Source organism: Sinocyclocheilus anshuiensis, unplaced genomic scaffold, assembly GCF_001515605.1.
Source record: "Sinocyclocheilus anshuiensis isolate Anshui unplaced genomic scaffold, SAMN03320099.WGS_v1.1 scaffold2218, whole genome shotgun sequence".
NCBI classification, from domain to species: Eukaryota; Metazoa; Chordata; class Actinopteri; order Cypriniformes; family Cyprinidae; genus Sinocyclocheilus; species Sinocyclocheilus anshuiensis.
Window position 1 is genome coordinate 108,203 of NW_015558568.1, and position 11,706 is coordinate 119,908.

The following is an 11,706-nucleotide window of genomic DNA, read 5'->3' on the forward strand; positions in this document are numbered from 1 at the left end:
CGACCCCTAGAGGACGCAGTGTCTCGTTCCCTACTCAGGGAACCATGGTTACATAAGTAACCTGAGACGTTTTCCTGACGTTTCCCAAATATTCCTAAACATGACGGGAAGCTCAATGTTTTGACAGCATCAAAGATCAGCACTGTTTACACCAGGGTTTCTCAAATCTTGCCCTGGAGGGCCAATGCGCTGCAGAGTTTAGCTCCAACCCTGATCAAACTCACCTACCTGTGATTTTCTAATGATCCTGAAGACATTGATTAGCATGCTCAGGTGTGTTTGATCAGGGTTAGAGCTAAACTCTGCAGGAAAGTGGATCTCGTGGGCTAGATTTGAGGATCCCTGGTTTACACTCTTCAGTGGAATCAACATTGAAAAAAAAAAAAATTTTTTTTTTGCCATTTTTGCTGATGTCACCAAGCCCTCTGCTTTTTTAATCTCATGTAGCCAGACCTTCAGACTGACGCCGCTGAAGGTCTGGAATCCATGGCAGCTTTCATTGGCCAAGGCCCGCCCATGAGGCCGTTTGACCGACATGTCAACCAACCAATCACAGTTCGTTTAGTTTCAGCAGCACATTTCGGGGCGTGGAAATGTTGCCACAATAACAGACCGGTGTGTAAAACTCTCGGACGTATTTTAAAGATTCTGTGCTGCAAACTTTAAATATTTCACATACTTTTGAAAATCCAGCGTTTAGTTGATCCTGATAAGCACTTGTTGTCACAGTTGTAAACACGACGGCTTTCGTCTTTTGTGAGTGGGTTTGGCGGCACGGCGTCTTTGTTTCCAGGCGGAACGTTATAGAATGCGACAGACACGTCTCCCGGAAATCCTGTATATATATATATTCAACCAATGACGACTTCGAAACTCCTGAAGTGTTTCCACTTTTGTGTGCCATATGCATCAGACGTTTAGCCAACGTTCCGTGGGCATGACGTCTGAGGCTGAGACTACTGCTTTTTTAACCCCTCATGACCGGCTCCATTCTAGCATTTGAATGCCCAAGTTTCATGATTCAATCAATTTGCAATGGTTAAAATCATGTCCCATCTTATATATTCTTTAAATATTCTCTTTCATTGAGAAATACATCAAATTATTGAAGTACAGTGCTTTTCAAATGCCATTTCATGTTGATTTTAAGTGTGTATATTGTTAATGTACACTTGTGTACATTTATAACATTGGCGTGTGTACAGCCTGCAGCCCCGCAGTCAGTCAGGAAAAATCCCGGTGTCCTGTTGACTGATTTGGCCACTTTTCCATTACTTTGATTTATTTAACATTTATTCAATTTCTTATTAGGTTATTTTATATTAGTGCCTGCCTGATGGATACAAGGTATTTCTGAGATCCGCTTTCAATTGTGAAAAATAAACGTGATAGTTTGATAAAAAATAAATCTATAGCCTAATCATGGATTCGCTGTTGTCTGCAACCTGATCTCCGGCGAAAGGCTTCTGCACACAAAAAAGAAAAGCCCTGCATGAACACGTAGCATAATGAAGTGAGTGGATTTTCCTGATGGATCTCATATCTATAAGATGATGTCTGTGTGCGAGGATTATGAATTAGTTGTTGCTCCTTTTCTATGTGCGTTCCTCTCTTAACACGAAAGTGAAAGTAACCTACGCATTCGGGATAGTTTAAAAGAATTCGGGTCTAATCGGGTCCATTTGGGAAAAGCATGTTTATTTTAAATTACCAATTACCTGAGGCCGCTAATACCGAACCCGACCCGTGTCCGAGGTACTCGTCAAAGTTTTGGATCCGAACTCCGAACCGTCTCGGGTCGGACCTCGGGTTTTCGGATCCAAGTGAACCCGTGAAGACCTCTAGTATACATGCTATTGGGGTAATTTTATCCTGTAGCATTATAAAAGTCACATCTATCCAGCAGAGTTGCCAATGCTTGACACACACACACACACACACACATATACATATATAGTCAGTTTATTCTTGGTCATTTGAAAGATATTATGTTGAATCCAGTCTATTCTCATTTAAATTTCAGTTAAATCTTTGTTAAATTGCTCACATCGTATGCTGGTGTTGATTACAGTTCTTCCCACATAGATGATAAAACCCCAGCCTCAGACCGGATCATATCCAGCTTAGAAAACACTTCATAAATATAAAATTTTGCTTCCCTAAAGACCTAAATTGTAATGTAAAAATTGTCCCCCAATCTGGCTAATTATGATGATGTCATATTCCTCATTTGACCTTTGACTCCTTATTCTGTATCCTGCATCTGCAAATCAGTTTCCCCACCGCCGCAGCTAATCACTCTTGAGGAGCGAGTCCATGAGCCCTTATCGTCAGCGGACAGCTGCCGCAGTGTGTTTGAATGGTGGCGACGTTTGTTCAGCGTTCATTGTGCTCATGACCACAGCCCCATAACACACCGCTTCCCTGCTATTGTTTACAGAGAGAAAGCGAGAAAAACCTGGCAGGCGCTTTCATGATAATCTTTCAAATGTTCGTGAATAGGGTGAACCGTTTGGTACAGGAAGAGTAAAATGCTTAAGGTTGTTTGCTTGGCAACACTGCAACAGGCTATTTGAAAACAAACAAAGCTATTGGCTAACAGCTACTTGTAGCTGTTGTAGCGTTTAACTGTACTGTTCGCATTTGATGTGTGTTTACTTACTGTTTTATTAGAAGTTCACTGCACTGTTTAATGTCCGCTGCAGACTTGCTAACCTACCTTACGGTGGTTGTAGGTGTTTTTATCAGCAGGGTCCGTCTACTCAATATCAAGGAGGGTTGACTGTTTGCGTTTAAAAAAATCATGACCAAATTAGCAATAGCATAAGGCAGAACCCTACTTTGGGATAAGGATAAAACTTCCATATTCCTCACTAAATAGAAATGTTGTTGCTAGGTTTTTCCGCTGCTAGCTATGCAGGTAAATGATTGGCTGACACGTTGCATGCCTTTTCTATTTGTAGCCAGTAAAATCTTCTACGCCCTTTTTTTTAGTAAATTGCCAGGAGAAATTGAACAAAATAACCGAAAAGGGAGGGGGGGGTTGCGTTTCATCTAATTGAGAGCTTCATATTATCTGTGCGGAGAAGATAAGCCCTGTTCTCTAAACAGTTATTACTCACTCTGTTTGTAAGTATGTTTCATCCTTTCTCTAGCGCTCTGAGGTTTCAGGCCTGCTGTCTCTCTTCCTCCCGCTGTAAAGCTTTGCCGCTAGTGCAACTGCTCAAACATGCAAACTCCAAAATGGAGGCCAAATCATGTGACCGTGAGCAGCCATCTTCTGTGTGACTGTGCAGACAAGTTTAGGTACTCGTCAAAGTTTTGGATCCGAACCCTCTTGGGTCGGACCTCGGGTTTTCGGATCCAAGTGAACCCGTGAAGACCTCTAGTATACATGCTATTGGGGTAATTTTATCCTGTAGCATTATAAAAGTCACATCTATCCAGCAGAGTTGCCAATGCTTGACACACACACACACACACACACATATACATATATAGTCAGTTTATTCTTGGTCATTTGAAAGATATTATGTTGAATCCAGTCTATTCTCATTTAAATTTCAGTTAAATCTTTGTTAAATTGCTCACATCGTATGCTGGTGTTGATTACAGTTCTTCCCACATAGATGATAAAACCCCAGCCTCAGACCGGATCATATCCAGCTTAGAAAACACTTCATAAATATAAAATTTTGCTTCCCTAAAGACCTAAATTGTAATGTAAAAATTGTCCCCCAATCTGGCTAATTATGATGATGTCATATTCCTCATTTGACCTTTGACTCCTTATTCTGTATCCTGCATCTGCAAATCAGTTTCCCCACCGCCGCAGCTAATCACTCTTGAGGAGCGAGTCCATGAGCCCTTATCGTCAGCGGACAGCTGCCGCAGTGTGTTTGAATGGTGGCGACGTTTGTTCAGCGTTCATTGTGCTCATGCCCACAGCCCCCTAACACACCGCTTCCCTGCTATTGTTTACAGAGAGAAAGCGAGAAAAACCTGGCAGGCGCTTTCATGATAATCTTTCAAATGTTCGTGAATAGGGTGAACCGTTTGGTACAGGAAGAGTAAAATGCTTAAGGTTGTTTGCTTGGCAACACTGCAACAGGCTATTTGAAAACAAACAAAGCTATTGGCTAACAGCTACTTGTAGCTGTTGTAGCGTTTAACTGTACTGTTCGCATTTGATGTGTGTTTACTTACTGTTTTATTAGAAGTTCACTGCACTGTTTAATGTCCGCTGCAGACTTGCTAACCTACCTTACGGTGGTTGTAGGTGTTTTTATCAGCAGGGTCCGTCTACTCAATATCAAGGAGGGTTGACTGTTTGCGTTTAAAAAAATCATGACCAAATTAGCAATAGCATAAGGCAGAACCCTACTTTGGGATAAGGATAAAACTTCCATATTCCTCACTAAATAGAAATGTTGTTGCTAGGTTTTTCCGCTGCTAGCTATGCAGGTAAATGATTGGCTGACACGTTGCATGCCTTTTCTATTTGTAGCCAGTAAAATCTTCTACGCCCTTTTTTTTAGTAAATTGCCAGGAGAAATTGAACAAAATAACCGAAAAGGGAGGGGGGGGTTGCGTTTCATCTAATTGAGAGCTTCATATTATCTGTGCGGAGAAGATAAGCCCTGTTCTCTAAACAGTTATTACTCACTCTGTTTGTAAGTATGTTTCATCCTTTCTCTAGCGCTCTGAGGTTTCAGGCCTGCTGTCTCTCTTCCTCCCGCTGTAAAGCTTTGCCGCTAGTGCAACTGCTCAAACATGCAAACTCCAAAATGGAGGCCAAATCATGTGACCGTGAGCAGCCATCTTCTGTGTGACTGTGCAGACAAGTTTGAGTTAAGACAAGGCTGTTCATTTACACTGCTGAATGAATGTTTTGGGGGGGAAAAGGATAAATAATTGTTCATCATTGACATTGTAATAGATAGATGTGCATAAAACATGATATGGTTGCAACAGATATATTGCTCATGCATTCATAGCTTATGTACACTATACAAAAAAAGTGGATAAAATAAAATAATATATTTTCTTTAAATTCTTGATTTGAGCATAAGGCTTAACAAATTTTTGTGCAAAAATTTTTTTAAAATTATATTCTCTGAAAACAATAATATTTTTTACAGTTAAAAAAATGAAAGTAAACTTTCAAAATATAATATAATAATAATTAATATTATTATTATTAATGCTCCATCATTCCCACAACCCTAGACTAGAGAGGGTAAACGGTTTAAAGAATGTATGTATGTATGGATAATAATAATAATAATAATAATATACTGGCACACAAGACAAAATTTTTGCAGTGTGTCTTGTAGAATCATCACTTGAAGCCAGAGGCACCAGACACCAGTTTCTTTCCACAGATATGAGTCCTGATATGAGTATTTTAAATATATGGTGAATTATTTATGAATGACTAACCCCAGATGCTGCACTTGCTAAAATGTGTTAAAATGTATAAATGCGTTCTCATCTGAACATGGATTTATAATTGATGACATCTGAGTATTTGTTTTAAGGTTTTTTATTTGTAATTTTTTGGCTCAAGTTGTTTTTGAGACTCTGTGTTTCTATTACACAAATGAAACCACCTGTGAGTGTTGTATTATTTTCTGGGATATAATGACATGAACAGGTGCCATTTGGCTAATAATAACCTGTTTCTATGTAATCAGTCAGGCCCATGTTCCCCAAAAACTTTGAGTGCCTAAATGAATCATCGTCGTAGACTGATCCATTTATATCGATATACATTACATATTTATTTAGTATTATTTTCAATTAATTTAATTCATTGATTTAATATATATATTATTAACTAATTAAAAATATTATTAAATGAATATAAAATGTGTGTTAAATTAAAAAAATGAATGATTGTGAAAATTAAATGAAAATATATATTTGGTGTATATGAAACTTTAAGTTTTGAAATGTATCGTTTTTGTCACTTTGACATTTAAAATGGATGTTGTGACGTATAAATTGTGCTGTGACCACCTGTTGTTCAGGTTAGATTTTGAGCGAGTCAGCATCTAGACACTGGACAAACACTGGTGAGTGATGGGCGCACTCTTCAAACAGCTTATGTTATTGTTGTCATGGCTGTCTTCTGCTCTTCTGTGTGGGGTGCACTGAGCAGATGGGTCTCGGCAGATTAGATGGACAGATGAGTGGAAGTCGGGTGGTTGTGGAGGAGGGGTGACCTCAGCGTGCTGACCCTTGAGATATAAGATTTAGAGGAAAAGGGAAGACATTGCAGAAACAAGGATGTGTGCCGGGAAGTCATACGGTGTACAAGGCTATTATGTCCCCTCCCCCCCTCCCTTTTTTCATTTTCATTACTCCTATTGTAACACACTACTGTAATAAAACATATTATAATTATGTATTGTGTTTATTCTAATATTATTTCAATTTAATTTCACTGTTGGAATTTCATCCAAAATTTGTCTTGCATCCCAAGGCATGCATCGTCTCACATTCAACACACATTAAACAACACCACACTGTTACAGTTACCTCCCAAACAAACACCAACAATAATAACAACAACATATAAATACATAATGAGCTACAGTACAAATCACAAGTGAGCACTTCCACATTTCTGGAAACCACGAGGCCTACTTTCCTCCCCACCTTTGATTAAATAATTTGCACGACTGATGAACAAACGAACGGTCTGTTGAAACGAGCATGTGGTAGTCGAAGTCTGCTGTTTGAAGAAAGAAGCTGATATTCTTCAAATAAAACATAATAAAATATTAAATAAACTTACTTAATGCAGACTTGTATAAAAATATGTTAAAGGAACACTCCACTATTTTTGAAAATAGGAAAATAGGCTCAACTCCCCTAGAGTTAAACAGTTGAGTTTTACCGTTTTCGAATCCATTCAGCCGATCTCCGGGTCTGGCGGTAGCACTGTGTTCCTTTAATATTAAATTAGAAGATATATTATATGTTTATAAAATAATAATACACAGTTTTTGTGACTTAAGGAAATAATGGGGTAAGCTCTTTTCAACTCAAATCATTAACAGTCTTGAATAAGAGAATGTGCATAGTTTAGTTTAAAATGAAGGAAATCTTTCTAATCTACAGTCATTTAAAATCAGCTTTCGTTTTATACTTGCTCTGTCTTTGGAGATGAAGATGGCACTGCGTATAGTTCCTCTCTGTATTGTTGACGCCACTTGTCTTATAAGTAGGTTGAAAAATGAACCCCTGGGGCGCAATCCAGGGCCACACAGACAAGGGCCACACAGAGTAATTAAAGTGTCCACATCCAGACAGCAGATCTGTTGGTGTGCGGTAATCCGCCTGGCATATGGAGATTAACAGAATTAACGCAGAGACGAAAACAAATGAATTAAAGCGGCCAGAAGCTTAAGAGCAAATATTTGGTTTTTGGTGACCTGTCAGGATTCTCTCCCGAGCTGAAGTGGTTTAGACAGACAGCCTGCTGAAATGCTCGCTGACCCAGAGCACAAGTGTGCTTCAGGAGAATATGTCTGCTGTGACGTAAGGAAAACTTTGACTCGATTTGTTGCTGCAATTGATCATATGTTGCCATTATACGCTCTTAAAAATAAAGCATTGATGGTTCCATAAAGAACCTTTAACATCCATAGAACCTTTCCGATGCACAAAACATTCTATACAGTGGAAAAAGGATATTTAGATCAAAATATTTTTCACTCGAAGAATAAAAGTGGTTCTTTTAAGAAAGTTTACCTGAAGTGGTTCTTTTATGCTGCGAAAACCCCTATTTAGAACGTATATTTTTAAGTGTGTACAAGCATCAAGGTTATATCGAAAAAGTTTGTGGTCATTGTGAAGGTGCATATTTTTAACATGTATTCGCTATGCACTTCATTGTGTGTGCTGTAGAAAATGAGCTAGATCTGTGTTTTTTAAAATAAGAAATCGTTTTTTTTTTTAAAAGAAAATGAGCAGTATGTTCCACAATATGTATTTGCCATGTCTGGGCCTATATGGTGGGCAGAGACAGATCACTTCTCTCCATGGCAGTAAGTCAGGCCGTTAATGTCTAATTGGCACCTAATGAGGGTCTGACAGCCTCTGAGATCCACTCTCATTACCTCTTCAGAGCCCACAACATCTCTGAGCGCCGTGGTTCATCTTTAAACTTTATAAGCCATCAGGTCAGTGTGTGATATTAATCAGCCCACTCAGGATAAAATACTCTTCTTATTATCATCATCATCCTCTGTTAACCCACACATTCATAACTTACGGAGCATATTAGTGAAATAATTACATCAGTTTTACACGGATTCAAGGATTTTATTTGAAATACGGCAATTTTTTGTTTCCGCCAAAAGCTTCTTAGGTTTATTTTAAACTTGTCTCTGAGCCAAAGCAAATATAATACATGTATCTAGTTACATACTATAGGATTATAGAGATCAAGCTCTCTGTGTATCAGCCAATTGTAAAATAACATGTGTTTCAATGTTCTCAATACTCTAATCTGACTATTTTTTTGCAGATTTTCCACAGGATAAGACATCTGCTTTAAAAAAAAAAACTCCACAATAATACCTAAATCTCTAGCAAGGATTAACTGAACTGAATTTATCCACTGTAGATTTCTGTTTATGTACTGTAAGTAACATTTCATTTGTATTGAAGATCTTGAAGATATACACAACTCCAGTGTAAAAACAACATGCCCTTTAACTACTGTTTTTCACTTTGTTACCAAAGAACATTAACATTGTGTAAACAAAAGTAAATAGTGTTGATTTTGATTTTGTTTAACAGAGGAAGTCAATTGTTGAATCCTTTATATACGTATATATATATATATATATATAACAGTGAGTTATTAACATTGTTGCTAAAGCTAACTGAAAATCTCAGCTCTGTCTTAAACGGTTTAGGCTGCTAGTTCAACAAAACGCTTGTCAGGTGCTACCTGGGTTTTCGACACAGCCTCCAGCCTAGCTGTGTGGTTAATGAGTAAAACTGGGTCAGCAGGATTACATATATGTCCTAAAATTGATCTAATTCACAAAACGATGTTTGCTCGCAGGCAGAAGCTGAACCTGAGCTGCGTTTCTCATCTAGCTGCTTTCCTAACTCCACTGTATGTGTGCTAACGTGCCTCCCGCACAAGTTCATCTGCATAAGATGATACAGTAGCGCCTCAGGATATGAACAGATGGGAGTGTTTAGCAAACTCACAGCCCACCTTCTCCCCCCGCCGCAGTGCGACGCCCCCCACGGGCGGCTCTGTTAACCTGTCACTTGTCATCACAGGAGATCCAGGCACCATATGCCCAGAGCACCAGAACCTCACCAGACATGAAAGCGGATGCGGAGAGGAACAGGGGAGCTTCTTTTTTGTAGCGTCTGTTGTCGCGATCAAAGATCTGTCAGTTTTCTCTGCATAATGTGGAAAACTGTTCTGATCATTCGACGTCTGCTTCTTAGATTGATCTTTGGGAGATGTTACTAGCTCATTGATCCGCCGCAGACACCTGTGAGAAACTCCTGTTGACTAACAGTTCAAACCTGAGAGGTATAAATTGTTTCTCTCATCAGCGTTTGTGAGTAGACGAACAGGATAAATGACACTCGGAGCTCAGCTCTATTTATCTCAGCTACATTTTTTGTTGTTTTAAATTTGTAATATTTTAATTTTAATTTTCAGTGTACTATATAAATAGTGTAAATTGTGTAATTTAAATAGTAGCTTTAAATAATATCAAATATTTACTATAATATTTATACAGGACATATGTATACCAAGTTTACCAAAAATGAACATTTTGTCATCATTTACTCGCGTCGTTCCAAACCTGTAAGACTTTCAGGGGGGAAAAAAAAAAAAGAGAAAAATTAGAAGAATGTGCTGAGCTTTCAAGCTTCAAAAGTATCATCATATGATCATAAAAGTGGCCCATATGGCTTACATGCTGTATCACAAGTCATACGTCAAAAATCATGTCGTAAACTATAAAATCAAGTCGTATGTTTAAGTCGTTATTCACCAAAAGTCTGGACCGTATACAGCCTTATGTCTCCTTGCTATGTAATATATATGGATATGCACCCAACAAAAATATGCTCTAAGAATGTTTTGCTAATGTTCCAATTTAATTACTGATGCAAAAATAATGTTTTTGTGGTTAAAATTCCTCAAAGGTTGTGTAAAACAACACCCTTTTACCTTGTCAAAAACAGCTCTGTTCACAGCGACCCATTTCGGTGCATGTCTCTTTAAATGATAATTAGCTACTGCTCACCCCGCCCCTCTCTTCCATTTTTTGTGTATTCGGTGGCGAGTTACCATCAAAAACAAAACTCCACTGCGTCTTCAGTGGCTCTGGTGTCAGGAGAAAATTAAGACTCTGCCTGTTTCACACTGCAAGCTTGAGCTTTGCGTCAGCATAACTTCATCATCATTGCAATTGCAGACTCGCGAGAATATTCACACCGGATAGCTACATATTTCTTTACAAAGACAACTATATTATTTTTTAAGAAGTTGACCAGTTATAAACTTGAAAAGAAGTCTTGAAAAAGTCTTGAAAGTTTGCGTGAGTGTGAGCAGAGCAGCAAAAATAGACAGCACGAAACCATTGCTTCAGTACTGCTCATGCAACGCTCCTGCTTGACGCTCAGGCGCTGCTCCAGCTCCCGGTATGAATGCACTCATTTGCTAACATGCACGCCGAAAAAAATATGCGCTGCTCATGCGCCGCTCACGCTTTCGGTGTGAAACTGGCCTTATGTTCACATTTACATCCAACTACAGAACACCTGCATTGCTTACGAGACATATCGCTACAGCTGCTCGAGCGCAGAGAAAAGGGAGGACAGCGTACAACTGGCTGAGGGTGGAGATATGCTAATACAGGACAGTCCATCAGCGGTCGTGGGCGGGCCTGAGCAGTGTGACATCATACTGCTCAGAAAATCAAAACGGCTTGATAAGACTGTTTAGATTTTTTGGGGTTTAAAAAAAGGAGTGGATGGATTTTTATCATTGTAGGGTGGTTGTGTCCACACACTGCTAAAACACATTTATATGCAAAAAGTGAATTTTGCATCCAATGTCCCCTTTAAGAGCATTACTGAAGACCAGAAAACGAACATTCTATTATCATTACTGGAAGAATGTTGTTTATAACTTTGAAATAACCTTGCCAGAATGTCCTCTGTTAGCTGGGTAATATGTGTATAGTGACAGTGATGTTTGCCTTAACAGCCACTACTAATTAAACCATTGCAGTCATCTTTTTTATTTTAAATTTCCCCCACAGCGCCATCTTAATGTGTCGAAAAACACGCCAAGGGCTTCTTGTAGCACACAGGCCTGTGCCGTCCAATTTCAATCGGCTGAGTATATCAAAAGAGCTCCATGTATAACATGTATAATGCATACAAAATTGTACTCCGAATGTTCAGTCGCATGAATCTTGAGTAAGGCTGGGGGCTTGATGTCCTCAGAGGCAGGACCCTAAAAAGGGATTATTTTCTCTCTTTCTCAGAGCTTATTCCAGCAAGGAAGAGACGGGGAGAATGTCTTGGTGCTGTAGCCCAGTGACACATTGCTCTGATCTGCCTCCAGCAATCCCACCACCCCCCAGCTCCCCGTCTCCACCCGCTAATGTCACAGCCTACGAGTCACTCCGCTGGTTGCCACAG

The 11,706-nt window shown here is 39.1% G+C and overlaps 1 protein-coding gene across 1 annotated transcript in view; it reads left to right on the forward strand.

Annotated features, from left to right (window-relative positions):
* The window catches only part of LOC107679528 (Down syndrome cell adhesion molecule homolog), a 90,360-nt gene that overhangs the window by 23,313 nt on the left and 55,341 nt on the right, over positions 1 to 11,706 (forward strand). The gene's annotated exons all lie outside the window — the stretch shown is intronic.